The following is a 17,501-nucleotide window of genomic DNA, read 5'->3' as shown; positions in this document are numbered from 1 at the left end:
ACGTATAGTGTCCAATGTGTAGACTCAGGTGTTGCCTGCATGTGGCAGGCGTTGTAGTTTCAACTTTGTGCAGTTGCCGACCCTTTCGACGACGTTAATGCAAACGAACTTCAACCCCAAACGCACTCGTATCTCAATTAAATTTGTAAAATGTGATGACATTTCTTGACTGACATTTAACTTTATTAAAATAGATCACAATCAGAAGACTTATATATTACTGTTAAAGTTATGCATATATAAGAGAGATGTATATATATATAAGTTTGGGCATAAATTTATATATATACAAATTTGTCATTCAGTTGAACAATAATAATGTGTTCGCTCGGAAATTTAATTGAATTTGTGTCAAAATTACTTCAACTATAATTGAATCTTATTGATTTTCAATATATATATAGTTTCTTGAATATGTTGAATCTTTCAGTGTGATTATTAAACTTTCTATTAAATCATATGAAAGTCATGATCTTTTTTTGATTTACCATCAGAATGATTCTCTTTTTTTTTCTTTATTATTCTCATCATTTTCTAAATGTAAATTATTACTGCGTGAGTTTTTTTTATTTAAATGAAAATTAGGACTGAAAATTTTTTATTTTCATAATTCGAAAAACTAGTGTCTGACTAAAATTGACTTATACTACTGATATTGGAATTCGAAGACTTAAATTCGTGCTGTTTTACCAAAATTTACATTTATTAGAGAGTTTCCTATCAAAAAAGTATGAGGCAGGTTTCGAAAGGACGACAACATCCGACTTACAATGGACTAAAGTGGAAAAAAAATTTCAAAATTTTTTATTTTCGAGATACACTATCCGGAATACTACAAAAAAAATATCCCAAGAAATTTCCCAATATTCCAAGACAAAATTTATGGGGGCATTTTTTGATAAGACCAACAGTATCCGGTGTATGATGGACCAAAAGGGACAAAAAATATAGAAATTTTATATTTGCAAAATAATTTCTCGGAAATAACAGAAGATTTATTCCAAGATAGTGCTCTAAAAACATATATAAAGCAGTTTTCGAAAGGACCAACAGCATCCGAACTACGATGGACCAAAATGGACCAACATTTTTGGGAATTTATATTTTTGAGATAAATTCTCGGAAATGCCAAAAGAAATATCCCAAAATCCTTACAAAAAATTTATGAGGCACTGTTTGATAGGACCAACAGCATCCGAGCTGCAATGGACCAAAGTGAACAAAAAATGTCGAAATTTTTAATTTTCGAGAAAAACCTTTGGAATTGAAGTAGAGTTATCTTCAGATAGTGCTCTACAAAAAAATGTATGAGGTACTTTTTAAATGGACCAACAGCATCCAAATAGACCAAAATGGACAAAAAAAATTCAAAATTTTAAATTTTTGAAAAAGAAACCTTTATTAATACGAGGAGAGTTATTCCCAGAAAGTGCTCTACAAAAAAATGTATGGGGTACTTTTTAAATGGACCAACAGCATCCGAGCTGCAATGGACCAAAAAATTTTGAAATTTTTAATTTTTAAGATAAAGTCTCGTGAACAGCGTGAGAGTTATCCCCAGAAAGTGCTCTACACAAATTTATGGATCACTTTTTGAATGGACCAACAGCATCCCAGCCACCATGGACCAAAGTGGACAAAAATTCTGTCTGATTAAAACGTACTTTTACCACTCATTAAAATATGTTTAATTGAATAAAATTGAATAGGTTTTGAAATTAATTCCGGTTTCCTATATAATTTCCACACAGTGCGATCTAATTATTTATAAAAAAGATAATTTTATATATTAAAGATTATATCCGATAAAATAGGAAATCAGTTAATCCTACGCGCAAATTTTTTTTTTTTACAAAAAAGAAATTCGATCTACAGCATTCCTTTCAACATAAATATATATATATATATATATATATATATATAAAAATTGTGACATGAGAAGAGGTGGAGAGGAGCATTGCTGACATTCGTGTATATAAACTATGCGTGAAGGTATGATGGGAGTGAGGAACTAAGAGACACGTGGGTTTCCCGATTGCAATGCAATGCTTATCGATTGAACGCCATGTGTGAAATAACTCAAATAACACATTCGTCGATATATAGCAAAAACATTCACCCCTCCCTCCTCTCATCTTTTTTTTCCACCCCCGGCCCTTGGAATACTTTCCCATATAAAATGCACTTCAACTCTCTGGACTGAAATATTTCAGGAAATATGGCCAGGGGAGACACCGATCATTTCATTGACGAATAAGTCGTTTTCATGCATAGTATATGAGATGTCGTGTATGCGCCACGAATCCGGAAGTTGGATGAGAAAGTCTTCTTCGTACTTCGGAGGGGGTTTTTTTTTTCTTCATCCTTTATCGGCACCATCTCACTATTTTTTTTGCCCCCCCCCCTCCTCTTTCGTCATACATGTATATGTAGTGTGAGAAGAACGTGGAAAACGAAAAAAGACGAATCGCCACCAATTTCCATGTTGGAATTAAAAGAGAGTTGTGTGTGTGTATATACGAGAGTAATCTTGAGCGGGAATTTTATGATCATCTAGGGCCATCGATGAGCCAACCTTTTGCCTTACAATATCAAGATTGTACTGATGCAAAAATGGACCACCCATAAAGTAGCGTAGAGACAATTTTCTGGATTCAAAGAAAAATATTTTATGTCTAGTCTTTTTTCAATTTTTTGTTTTTTTGTCAATTCGGTAGAATTAACTTTCTTTTATGTAGAAATTTTTTCCATTATTCCTTAAAAAGAAATATACATGGAAAAAAATATTTACCTGAAACAGCAAAAGGTTTCATTAAAATAGAAAAGGTTTTAATTGTTTCAGTTAAATATTTCACTATTATAATAAAATCTTTCGCTGCTACAGAAAAAAAAATTTTCCTAGGTATGTAATTATTAGGATAATTTAGACTATTCATTACGCATCTTTTCTTTCTTTTAGTTTTAATTATTTTTATTACATCTCTAATTCTTCATAATTTTCTCATTTTTCCTCTTAAATTAGATCAAAATGTTCCTTAAATGTTTGTAATTTCATTGTGTGAAAAAAATTGTTTTTTGAAATTCGTTAGTTAGTGCTGCCTCTGTTGAGAATGAGGCAAAACTTGTGAAGAATTTCCAATTATCGACCGAGTAACGTGGAGAACGTACCAAGTATCATTTGATGGTAAGAATTTACCGACATATTGTCGGTAACTTACCATTCGGTGAATTTTGAATTAAATTAAAAATTTTAAATAAAAACAAAGACAAAACGGTTGTATTAATTTTTCTTTTTCATTTATTTTTTTTTAGTAAAAGCACTTTCATTTTCAATAAAAAGTAAAACTATTTTAGATCTTATATCAGCATTTCTCAGTCGGTAATTTTTGAATAAAATTAGTTTTACCTGAACGGTCGATAAGTTTTCATATGCTAGTCATGTTGTCGCTATTAATCAGTAACAATTTATCATTTTCGGTTTATCGAACTTTTGACTGATGATACTTTCTTGTAGATGAGGCTTTTTATCTTAAACGATTCACTTGAAATTCAAAACCTATGAATGAAAAATTTGTTCTAAACTTATTTTTCACTTTCATTTGTTTTAAATAAAAAAAATTGTTTAATTCAGAGAAACTACTTGATTATTTATAGTTCCGAAAAAAATATCATAAAAATTACTACATACAGAAAATAAAATAATAAATAGAATTACAATTTGTAAAATTAAATTTTTATTTACTTTATATTTTGCTTTTACTTCTAACTTTGATAACTGCTCAAATTCAAAAATTTCGTAAAACACTGGAAAAAAATAAGAATTTCGTGGGGGGGTTTTTTTATTTTTTTTTTTTTTTGTGAAAAAAAAAGAACAATTATTATACAGCGTGAGAGAATGAATTTGTTATATATGGAATATATATATGTGAATTGTGTTCAGGCATATAAAAAAAAATAAAGGCAGAGAAAGTGCGCAATTATCATTGCAAACCACAAAATTCCGCATTGCCGTGCGCACAACAGTTTTGGTTGTAAATTTTAAAAGTAAATGACTGACGGAGGTGGCCTACCGGGCAATAATAATTCCAGTAGCGGGCAATTGCGTGCGAGAAATTACTTTGCAATTGGAACTGGCACGCAAGCTCGAAGGTGAGCGCGGCATCATTGGCCCACCTCTGCTCTTGCTTTTCATCATAAATATCTTTTTTTTTTTATTGTTTTTGTTTTATTCATCTCTTGAATCTTTATATATATATTATTCGCATTTTCGTCCACGTCATCTTCTTCTAATTCTTCATCGTAATTTTCTTTATATTTTATTCTTTTTAATTTTTCATCTTATTCTTATTTTAATATTGTGTTCATCTAAAAATTCATCTTTTCTTTTGAATGTTGATGTATCTTTATCGTTTTCATCTCCTTTTTTGTATACAAAATATTTGCGATTTTTTTTTAAGTTGATGATCATTATCATTTTTATTTTCTACGCGTTCTTTATTATTTCTGTAATTTTTTTTTTGATTATCGTTACTAAATGTTGATCGTGCATCTTCTTCTTTGGATTCAACATCTATGCGATTTTTTTGAGTGTCTCATCATTAAATGTATCATCATCATAACCTTCTTTTTCATCGTATTCTTTATTATATTTAAGCAAATTTTATTTTTGGATTCTCTTCTTTCTTCGTTACTGTAATTTTTGGCTAAATTTTTGGTCATCATATTCTTTTTGTCCTCTTCCGATGCATAATCATTTTCAACCTATTCTCATGGTTAGCTTCTTTTTGAATCTTGTTTATCATACTTATCATATTTTTGATCTTCTTCTCGGTAACTATTTTTATCGTCAATATTTTTTTTTCTTGATACGAGACAAACTGCAATTCAATGCGCTCGGATTTTTTGATCATCCGACGGACAAATTCGCATCTCATATGTAAAAATGATATCCCACGAAAGAATTGTTGGCATAAATCTCTTGTCAGTCGACACATACCAGAGACCCGATTACCAAAACTGTCTCTCTCTTCATTGCCTTTCACGGGCATCTGCTCCCGTTCTTCCGCGGCTTCGAGAAACGTTTCAAAATGCCGCTTGCTCTCTCTCTCTCTCATTTTTTTTGTTTTCTCTCTCTTTCTCTCAAGAATATATTATAAAAGGGATTCAGGTTGTTTGACCAGTTTCAGATGAAATTTGAGCTTGCCCGAGAAAGTCATATATCGCCGCAACAACCCTTCGACGTGTCATTTCTTGGGCTTTGTTGTTATAGCTTCATTCCAACACGAGTAGCAAATATATATATGTATATATGTGACGCTCCACAGTGAAAGGGTCTTATCGCGGCAAATACATTATGCTCATTTCTCCGTTAACGTGTGAGGAAAAATTAACCTAATGTATTTGCCGAGATAGGTCCATTTCACCGTGAAGCGTTACACACATATATATTCACTCGATAGAAATTATATATTTGTATCTAAAAGAAAATGATTTTGTGTTTGCAACAAAATCGTTTGGTTAGGAAATTTTTGTTCTTGTAACTAAATTTTGGTTGGCTGAAACAAAGCCTAACCAAACATTTTGTTAGGCCAACAAAATTATTTGGTTGAACATTTTTAAATTCCAACCAAAATTTGGTTACGACAACAAAATAATTTGGCTAACACAACAAAATAGTTTTTTCTAAAAAACCAAACGATCGTTTGCTGTTGTAACTAAAATTTGGTTGAGCCAACAAAACAAATTTTTTGCTTGAGTCAAACAAATAGTTTGATTGCTTAAATACCAACAAAATTTTAGTTGCTTTGACTAAACATTTTTCTCAGAATAGAAGATATTTGTCTAAGAGCCAAATAAACATTTTATATGCGTTAAATAAAATTTTATTTGTTAAATATTTATATTTAAAACAAATTAAAAGTTTATTAGGCTCTGAGACAAATATATTTTTATTTGATTCAAATAAATGTAAATAAAAAATTTCTCTGATTGTATAAGGAAAAGTTTCTCAATGTATATATATATATGTATATGTAAAGATTCGAGAATTTGAACTAATTCGTAAACAATTTTGTATAACCATTACTATTGTTCAAAGTTTATGTAAAACGGACACGTCATAAAATGTTGAAGTTATATATAAATTATTTATTTATACTGTTTAAAGACCCTTACGACTTTAGTAAAATTTACTTTTATACCTAAGAATTAAAATTAAATATGCATAAGCGGTTTATACACGGAGACAAAAGATTGGTTGGGGTTACCAATATTTTTGAGGTGATCATTTTTAGTTAGTAAACTATACTGCTGCTAATTTATTAGTTGTGGTTACTATTTTTATTGGTTTGCAGAACTATTTTATTAGTTAGTTTAACTAATTAGTTTCTTGGAATATAACTATTTTAATAGTTACCTTACTAACTAAATGGTTAGGCTGACCAATTAAATGGTAACAGTAACTAATATAAATTAGCAAAAATACAAGAATAGTTCTTCATTTAATAATTCATTCAACGAGACAATTTTAAATATCGTACAAAAAAATTTTGAATTAGAATCATAAACAATCTCGAAATAATAATAGTCGATGCAAATTAAAAAATAAAATAAAAACGAAATGTCTTTCAATGAGAATAATTTTGAGAAAGAAAAAAAAAATGATTTCAAATATAATAAAAATGCCCCGAGCGTAACTCTTTTACCGAATATTATATATAATCAAAGAAAGATCAACGATTAAAAGAAAAGGTATATGCCTTTTAATATATTAAAGAGGTGTATCTGTAAAAAATATAAATATCTTGAGATGAAACTTCAATTGTGGAATAAGAAAAAAAAGAAGAAGAAGGGGTAATTCTAATCAAGGGCTACCGTATGGCATAATATCGATATATAGCACTGATATCGAACGATCTGAATGTGAACGATCGTTCCAGAAAGTAATTAAAGAATTAATTAAACGGAGGCTTACTCAGCTAAGTTCACACACAGCCATCGATCAGAGCCTAACCATGGTATTCGTTGGCAGACTGGTGATTCTGCTGACAAAAAACACCGCTACCGAAATCATAGGGCTCTTTCTCTTTCTTCTTTTTTTTTTTTTTTTTTATTTTATTTTTATGAGCGCAGCCTCCAGGCGTTATTTCCAAAATGACGCTCCCGACCGTGCGCGTCTGTATATAACATTCGTAAAACGTACCTCTATAAGAGCGAAGAATGTGGCTCGCGTGCTTCATCCCTGTCGCTACAAATTAGAGTAAAAATCATTGAAGAAGGATCGTGGCAAATAACTTGAACAGCGGGGGGGATTTGAATATGATGAACAATATATATATATATATATATATATATATATATATGCGGCCTGAAACCACCATCTCTATCTCTCTCTCTCTCTCGCTCCTGACTTTTTAACAATGAATAATAATAATAAGGCCTGAAAGTCTGGCCACTGCGCGACGCATGCCACACATAAAGTTGCGGAAGAGTGCTTAAATTCATTTGGTCAGCGGTACATCTGTCCTTAATGCTAAATGTTCCCTTTTCTGCATCACCGCCAAAAATTTAGACACAAAAAAAAAATTAATAGTTTTACTGATTCACTTTTTTCTCAAATACGGAAATCAAATATTTTTATTTTATAATTATTTTTAATAAATTTGTTGGCAATTTGGAACTGAAAAAAATGTATGTACCAGAGAAATATGGTATATTTTTCTCCGAGCCTACTAATTCATTAATTTGTTGTAAATATATTTTATTTCATTTAAATAAAAAAAATTTATTTGAACCAAAGAAAAATTTATTTATGATAAATAAAATTTTAATTTATACGCCAAAAAAAGTAAATTAGTAGGCTCTGAGACAAATATATACGTTTATTTAACGCAAATATATTTTTTATTTGTTTCAAATAAATCATTCTCTAGGTGTACATCTAGAAAAATTTTTTTTCCATAAAATTAACATTTGGCAAAATTCATTTTAAAGCAAATTTTTATTTTACAAAATTTTTATTTGGTAGAATTTTTATTTTACAAAATTTCTCTTTATACAATCTTTTTATTTAAAACAATTCTAATTTAACCGAATTTTAATTTAGCAAAATTCTCATATAATAGAATTTTAACTGCTTAAAATTTTTAAAATCTATAGAATTTTCAATTTACTAAATCTTAATTTGTACGAATTTTCATTTATCCAAAATTGCAAATGACCAAACAAATAGACAGAAAGATTTCAGCGCTATATTTAAAATTTTTACGAATCACGATATTCTCGATTATTTCTGATTGGTCAATTTCAAAAATTGCGCCGAATTCTTTTTATAGGTTATGTTTGTTCGGACATTTGTAATTTCGGTCATATATAACAAATTGTCGTTTTAGGAATTCAATTAATTTTCGATTTCGTTCAAATAAAAATTCGGTGAATCTAAAATTTTACTAATTTAAATAATGAACGAATTATTATTATTATTATTATTATTATTATTATCATATAGATGATCGTTATTCTAATTATATTTTGCGCCAGCTGTCCCAAAATGATATATACAAAAAAACCTGAAGTAGCTCTCATCTCACGCGCGTTTTGAAGTGAAAGCCCACGTCAGCCATTAATAATTGTTCGTTATAATAATGAAGGTAGAAAAAAATAAAACACAAAACAACAACGATAAATGCGCGTCTCGGTAACAAGCCTGACTGATTTTGAGGCCGCGTTTTGTTATATGGTGTCGATACCGCGGGGTCCCACCCCCGCTGTGTTCCTAATAAACTTCCACTTGCCGATGGGATAATGGGCCCGCAGTGACTTTACAACTCTTCTTTAGCGATCGCTTTCGTTCTGAACGACGGCGACGACGACGACGACGTGTTTGGCACTCGCAGCTTCCTTGCGCTTTCATCTCTCTCTCTCTCTCTTTTTTTTTCTCTCTCATATATTCGATATATCTTCCAATCTAACAATATCGATTCCAATCGACGTCCAATTTTAATAAACCGTGTTATTAATCAACAAAATCCCGTACACTTTTATATCAAACGAAAAAAAAAATTAATGAAATGAAAAATTATTTCTTTTATTTTTATTAGATATTTTTTTAAATTATTATTTATATATTGTTAATTATTATTATTTATATTATTTATGTCATATTTGAAATATTTTTTTATAGAAATTAAATAAATTACATGGCATAAAAATACAGTGAAACCCACGTATATTGGGTTTCAAGGACCGAAAAAAAAATTCGATGTAAGCAGGAATGTGACTTATGCGAGTCCTTGAAATCTACCTTACCGACTGTTGATAAAGAACTTTTTTTGAAAATTGTACCAACTTTTTCAAAACTGTTTTACCAACAGTCGGTAAGGTAGATTTCTATGTCGGTAATTTTCCATGCTAGCATTTTCAAAAATTTACCATCCGCTGGCTTCGTGTGTCGGTAATGTTTATATTTTCATTTTTCAAGAAATTTTCTTTACCATCAGTCGGTAAGGTAGATTTCTATGTCGGTAATTTTTTTATATTAACCTTTTTCAAAAAAAAATTCTTTATCATCAGTCGGTAAGGTAGATTTCTAGGTCGGTAATTTTTTATATTTTTATTTTTCAAAATTTTTACCATATTGTTAATTTTTTAACCATCTATGTAATTAATAAGAGTAGAACTAAATTCAGAAAATTTAGAAAAATGGACAGTGACTAACATTAAAATGCTTCTATTATAAAGAGACCATCTGGAGTCACACACCTGAAGCGGAATAATATATTTTTTTAAATGAAAAGCTCGATAATTAAATATATCGATAGATATAATTAATTTTTCATTTCATCTTCTATTTTTTCTTCATTTTATATTATTATATACTTGAATGAGCTTTAAACTTTGGTACAAGTATATATATATACAGTGACGCTACTGAAAAGATCTTTTTGTCTTTTTTTTGTTGTTTGTTAATTTTTAGAAGAAACAGGATAATTGGTTTCCGTTATTTTCTGCATTTATAGGAATAAATACGTTGCATGTTTCTATCTAATAATTAGATCAATATCGATTTCTCTCTCGCAACGCTCACGCTACTGATCACGAAACACCTTCCCGAATGGTTGTCGATTGTGTGTACCTGGAGGAGAGCTCTTTTCCTTTTGGTTTGAGATGATTTGACAGGATGATTAAGGATAATTGGAAATCGCTCGCTCGTTTTGTCGACGTTGGCTTTCTCATGAAACGCATGCTTAGCCGCGAACATTATATCCCCATAAGTATATAACATGAATCGTTGATTTCGTTTAGTGCTTATTTTACGATTTCTTTGCCAAAAAAAAAGGAATTCAAAAATTTTTACTCATATATTTTTAGTTCACAAGTATTTTTTTCAATTTCAATTAATTTTAAAAAAGAATCATTAATTAATAATGTTATTAATTATCAATTAATAATAATTATTATTAATTAATGATGAAGTATTATTATTAATTTAATAAGAATTTATTATTAATAATAATATTTTTCAGATTAATTATATATGGAAAAAAAATTGAAATATTATAAGAAAAATATAAAAAATAATCGATTTAAATATTCCAGAGTCCAGCTGTAGTTGATTATCTGATGTAATTGAACCTAGAGATTAACATTTTTACATAGTGTATAATTATTTCGTTGAGACAAGTTATAAACATGTCTTTTTGTCGCTAATTAAATTCGTCTTGGATTATTCCGCTTTATATAAAGAATTTTCTGTTATCAAATTAAACTATAATTACCACTAGATATCAATCCATAGTGCACGCGATTAGAAACGATAATTGCGAAAAGGAAACATGAAAAAAAAAACATTAATACGTAGTATGACAAAGCTTATTGTATATTTATAGGAATTTTTTAATTAATATATTTTATTTATTTATATTAATTGCACCGCAGAGTAAATAAATTGAAAATATTTTGTAATTTTGCTTTTTTTTATATTAAAAAGAATTTAGTAGGTTTAAAAATATATCGATTGCTTGTGATTTTATCTGGTTTTCTACTGTGGGGGTGAAAATTGTGAGCATTGATGCGCCTCCTGGTATATGGAATGTTTAGAAAGGATTTTTTTTTATATATATATGATTTTTTTCGAGTCGTGTCACGAACACGATCAAAGTATAATCTGTCGAGCGTATATGACGGTAATCAGTCAGCTCTTCGGGGTTTCAGTATATTAGATCGCATCATCCATGTCGCAGTGAATGAGGGATCACTCTTGAATTTGCATTTCTCGTGCGGGGAATAATGTATGCTTTCTTATTAGCTTCGTGCTACTTTTTGAATTTCATTGTTCACCGTTTTATATACATATATATACAACATCTCTCATGATGATAGAAAAACCTCGCTTTTTATATATATACCTGATTTCGACTTTCTCACCAATCACTTTATTGCTCGCAGACAAAAATTCTTCTTCTTCAAGTAGAATTATTAAACTATTATTTTTTTTATTTATTTTCTTCTAGTTATTTCCAATAGTAATACAAAAAAATATTCAAGTAGTATTTACAATTAATTGTAGCTTTAAGTATATAAAAAATTGTAGTTTTAGTCAATAGTATATGTAATGTTTTTTTTTTTGGCAAAAAAACATTACTTTTCCAAGAATATAAATGTAGATATTAAAACTGTGCCTCGACCTGTCTTATATACATATATATGATCATTATAAACTACGCTGCAGTTAGCTTTAAATAATTATCTAAAAAATAATTCCTGTGCGACTGGATGCGTGACCAGCGAATAAAAATGCAAGAGTTAATAATAATTGATGGCATTTCCCACGAGTCATTGGTTAATTATGGCCATGTTTCCCAGTGATACACACGCGTAATAACTTATTACGAGTGTATATATATACAAAAAAATAACGTTTTCCTTTATTTCAAGTTCTCATTTTTTTTTCTCCTTCATATATATTAATATCGTTTCAAGCACGTCAGTTTTATATATTGAACTCTCATTTTTTTCAAATCTAGAAAATCGCTAACTTGTATTTTGCAAATTTTTTTTAATTTTTTCAATCACATATAGGGTCAAGGAAACATTTATTTGAATTAAATAAAAGATTTCTTTGAAATGAAGATAATTTTTTTTTTAAATCAAAGACAATTTGTATGAAACAAAGAAATTGATTTCTTTGAATTAAATCTTTTTTCAGTTAAAAGTTTTACTAATTCAGATTTAGAGAGTAATATAGTATTCTTATAAACAGTATAATATTGTTATACACAATTTTATATTATTTTATTCATTTTTTTTCTTTTCTTTCAAAAATTAATCACCGGAATAATTTAAAAAAAAAAAAAATGAATGGACGTGTGATTTTAATAATTGACCGTATAAATATAACAAACGAGCTCTTAGGGGACACACGGCACAGGTACGCATGTCACAAGTCACTTCTATAAACATGCTAATGGTGGTTTCCGATAATAAGTTAGTGGTCCCGATATAATATAGTCCCTCTCACTCACACATACACACCTTAAAAAAAGAGTAGTGTTCAGGTTCTCACATACCAACAGTTGTGTAGCATCATACGAACGTGCTTTACACGCTGATGCTGCGTTGAGGAGAATCTGGGAAAAGAGGGACCCAAAAAAAGTAAGAAGAAGTTGAAAAAAGAGAATTCAGGGAGAGGGGTGGAAAGGGGAGAAGGGTTAGTAGCTCTTGTAACGCTATCGACTCTGTCGCTGTACATCACGTCGACACCATCCTAGTCGGCTCGTTTCAGGCCCCAAGGAGGAAAAGAGAGAAAGAGAGAAAATGAAAAAAGCAAGAGAGTAGTAGGAGTAGCTTCTGCGCCATTACTTTCAACACTCTCTTCTTTTATACATATATTATATTATTTACACATTTTCTTCAGAATTACCTTTCATACGGAAGCTATCTCCTTTTTCTAATTTTCAAAAGAAGAAATAAATATAATTTTCATGAAAAATAAAGAATTGGATCAAAAATTTTATTTATTTGTATATATATCGTGAATTAGTGGTGGCGTCTTTGACCGCGCGGAGGAGAGAAAGGGAGTGCCCGATGATTTCTCGCCCAATTAGAGTCGACCGGGCTATAAACTTCTTTCGCGGATAAGATAGGGTTCTCGTCGTTCCTGTTTCTATATATATATCCCCGATGCCCCCCCCCCTTTGAAAAAAGGAGTTTGGGGGCCCCGGAAGCCTTCCAGGTCACTTATAAAGCCATAGCCAATGGTTTTATTGACCATATATATATATATATGTGTGTGTGTGCAAACTCCACGAAGAAGAAGAAACCTAAGCATTGGAAACGTATAGCTAATTGGCTCCGGCTCGCTTAACCATCGTATAATCTTCTTTTTTCTCGCACCATACCATTCAAAATATACTCGTCGTCGCTCTTGTCGTATCTGAGTACGCGGCCGGACACGTATACATTCTCCAGTATTCGAAAACGATCAATTAGAGACAGGGGGGAAAAAAGCTATACCCGAGAGATAGAGCTCTCTTCGTGAAGAGCAAATATCCACCCATCCGCATCCGTTGAATTATACCTATATTGCCAGTTTATCTCGTTTTTCAACATTGATGTAGTAGCTGCAAAGGCTCACGCGTCGACTTCCACGTGCAAAATTTTGCACTCATTTGCTGTGAAAAATATATTTTGTTTTAGATTGTAAAAAAAATGTGTCTTATTTTAAGACATATTTGTGTCTTGATTTTTAGGACATTTAATGGTGTGTGTCTTAAATTTCGGCCAATAACGAAAAGTTTTAGATATTTTCTTAATCATAATGCAATAAGTTGAGACAATTTTAAGAAGTTTTGTGTCTTAAAATAAGACACCTGTTTTCACAGTTAGCTTTTTTTTATCAATTTTAGCTAATATTTAGCTGGCTTAGATAATGTTTTGCTATCTTAAGTAATATTTAGCTACTTTAGTAAATATTTAGTTGGCTTTAACTAATGTTTAGCTGGCTTAGATAATATTTAGAGATTATAGCTAATATTTAGCTCCCTTAAGTAATATTTAGCTACCTCTGCTACACTCAGAAAAAAGATATATGTTTGAACCAAATGTATACCATTTTTTTATATTTACCCAATTTTTTGGTTAGTTCAAACAAAATTTGTTTAATTCAAATAAATATTTATTTGATCTAAATAACAGTTTGCGGTTTATTTTAATAAATTTTTTGAACAAAGAAAAAATTTGATTGAGCTGAATAAACGTTTGGTTTATGTTTGGTTAACTGTATATCAATGCATTTATTTTGTTGATTTAACCAAAATTTGGTTGCTTCAAACGAATTTTTTTCTGAGTGTACCAATTTAAAAAACACTGAAGAAAAAAAGTATAATTTTAACCCAAATAAAGAATAAAAATTATATCAGGTATTTTCTGTGAATACAAAAATGATTTAAAATCTTATTACTTAAATCATTTACAAATGATAAGAACCATGTAAAATTCGAAGAAAATCTGATAAATGATCGTGTTAACATTCAACATAAAATGTTGGCTCTTAGGGGGAAAAAAACCTTCTTTTTTTTAAATACAACTTTTACAAAACTGTGATTCTTTTCTTGTAAAATTGTGTGTCTCAAATTCCCAGGCTACTATATGTATAACTCCTTTGCATTTATCTATGTGTGCGTGTGTATATATATATTCTCCATCAAACATACTGATGTTTCCATTTGAACGTCGAGTTGATGTTCAAGCGTAATATCATTTTCCACTAGATTGAATTCAACAAACCGGCATCTTAACAAACGGTGTCAGAGAACTCTTCTTTTAAAAACAAGATGAGACTTCTTTTAATCCTTTGCCGCTCAATGTTAAATATTTATATCTTCTTACAAATGTCCACACACTGACTACATTGACAGAAAATATGATTTTACCTTCATTATGTGCGCGAGCAATTCTCATTTTATCAAAGTTTGCTAATTAATTAATTTATCAATTTATTCTCTAGACTTGAATTAATTAAACATATAACTATATATTTTATAGCAAAAAAAGTTAGTCACTTATTTAAATTATTTCTTCTAATCATTTAGTTAAAATTTATTATTAGTTAAATTTACTTCTGGGTTATGTAAAAGTAACTAAAAATTCTAGTAACTTTTTCATTCTTTTCTATTTTCTACTATTCTACTAATTTTTCAGATATATTTTTAATAAAATTTAATAACATCTTAGAACTAGTTAGTTTTTAATAATTGACAAAACTAATTTCTATTTTTACTAATTGCTTTCTACTTAAATTTAGAAATTATTATTACTAAAACAACAAAATTAGCCAAGATTTTCTACTTTCTGTGTGTAAAATAGTTAGTTTTGAATAGATAATATACAGACAAATTATACTTACTTTTTTTCTATATTCAGCCTTACCTTTTTTTCTATTTCAACTTGAAAAATTGACTGACTGATGACAAATGGACAGTAAACCTAAAATTAATATGCGATTGTACACAGTAGGAATTTGAAAATAATAACAAAAAATAATAAAGAAAATCGGAGAATTTTTTTTTTAACTACACCAAGAAAACGTAAATTTAAATTTAAGAATATTCTAATTAAAATAAAACTTTTAAAAATTTATAATTACATTCTTTCGGTGTAATCTCGTTCGAAACCTGACCTCATACAACCCTCGTCGAATATATTTCTAAGAAAAAAAAATCTCGACTCTATATAAATCGTTCCCCCTCTTCTTTAGTAATTGATATCCGGGTTGCGCTCATTTATTATTCGTTGCCTCGAAGCAAGATTTTCTATATCTATGTAGAATTCTTTCTCAAGTGTTAGAATTTACAGCTCAATCAAATCAGACGACAAGAAAGATTATTGTATAAAATCGGTCCTTAAACTGTTACGGTACAAAGAAGTATATGTGTATATAATCAACCCACGCGAATCGACTCCTTGTCGTCGTCTTCTTCTTAAAAAGACTTATTTTCGTTCACAAGCTTCTCGTTCGGCCTTCGGTGGGCTTATTCGCAATCCGTTTTCAAGCAAACGACGTACGATTTACAAGACACCAGCACACCGGCTGGAAAAGGTGCTCGCCTCGCGCTGGGCAATATCTCATTGAGAAAGAAGAAGGTGACTTTAATGTGCCCCTCGTCTCGTGAGCAATCGCGGTGGAGGCACCCGACGTCCCGGTAAGAGTAAGATCGTTAATCTTTCCGCGCCGATCGGTCTCAGATAGTAATTGTTACGTTCCCGTTCTCGCGCCTGACTGCCTGGCTGCCTCACACTCTCTTTCTCTGTTTTACCTTACCTAAAGACAGAAATATCTTTCTCTCTTTTTTTATTGCTTCTTTCTCTGTCATACTCACTTGATTTTCTGTCGTTTGTTTTTCTTGCCGCTTGTTGCTCGGTAGTTCCTTTTTTTTATGGTGGGAGTGCCGACCACTCACCCACCACCATCATCATCATCATCATCATCATAGTGTTAATGCCTTTGGCAAGGTTTGTTCGCATTACAAGTACCGCCGATTTGTTTCCCTCCCTCTATCTTTTGTCCTTTTCCACCCTACATGCTCATAAATTCAACAAAACCCGCCCTTTATTGACTGGCAAATACACTATAAAAAAGGAGTTAGATTGTAACTCCCAACGGGATTGTATAAAATTCCCACTCTTGGAGTTGATACTAAAAGAGTTAGTTTTATGCCTAAGGAATTACTATAATAAGGGAGCTAATCTAATGTTAACTCCCTTTTGGAGTTGATTTTTAACTCTGAAATTTATACTCCCAACTTCGATTGCCTTTAACTCTTGAAATTTTTTTACACATCCCGAAACGTATCCAATATATCCTTTCTTGATCGTAAGGGCCAAAAATTTCGGCAGTTAATGGTAACCGGAGTTGGGAGTAAAATTTTCGCAGTTAGAAATCAACCCCAAAAGGGAGTCAACATTAGATTAGCTCCCTTAGCATTAACTCCCTAGGTATAAAATCAAATCTTTAGCATCAATTTCCTTTGCTTCAAGTCCAAAAGAGTGCGACTTTTATAAATATCCTGTTACACTAAAAAGGGAGTATAATTTTAACTCCCAACGTAATTCTATAATAGTCCCATACACTTTTGGAGTTGATGCTAAAGTTTTATAAGAAGTTATTAATAAGGGAATTAATCTAATTTTAACTTACTTTTGGAGTTAATTTTCAACTCTAAAAATTCTACTCCCAACTCCAGTTGCTCTCCACTATAGGAAAGATTCCCCGGAAAGTGCCCCCTGGAGGTTCTATCAGAATTCTGCTGAAACTTCCGACGAAATTAGAACTCTAAAAATTTTGAAAAAAATTAATCGGAATCCCATCGGAAATTCTTTGGATCTCCGATGGAATTCCATAGGAAATTCTTTGGAACTCCGGTGGAATTCCGACGGAATCACGTTGGAAGTTCCAGCGGAATTCTGATAGAACCTCCAGGGGGCATTTTCCGGGGAATCTTTCC

The 17,501-nt window shown here is 30.6% G+C and overlaps 1 protein-coding gene across 1 annotated transcript in view; it reads left to right on the top strand.

Moving 5' to 3' along the window:
* The window catches only part of LOC127284444 (ecto-NOX disulfide-thiol exchanger 2), a 135,204-nt gene that overhangs the window by 46,846 nt on the left and 70,857 nt on the right, over positions 1 to 17,501 (top strand). The window lies entirely within an intron of this gene.

The sequence above is a fragment of the Leptopilina boulardi genome, unplaced genomic scaffold, assembly GCF_019393585.1.
Source record: "Leptopilina boulardi isolate dan_hultmark-lab unplaced genomic scaffold, ZJU_Lbou_2.1 LbouV2_325, whole genome shotgun sequence".
In the NCBI taxonomy this organism is placed as follows: Eukaryota; Metazoa; Arthropoda; class Insecta; order Hymenoptera; family Figitidae; genus Leptopilina; species Leptopilina boulardi.
The sequence above is the reverse complement of the archived record's forward strand: the minus strand, read 5'-3'. Positions and strand labels throughout refer to the sequence as shown.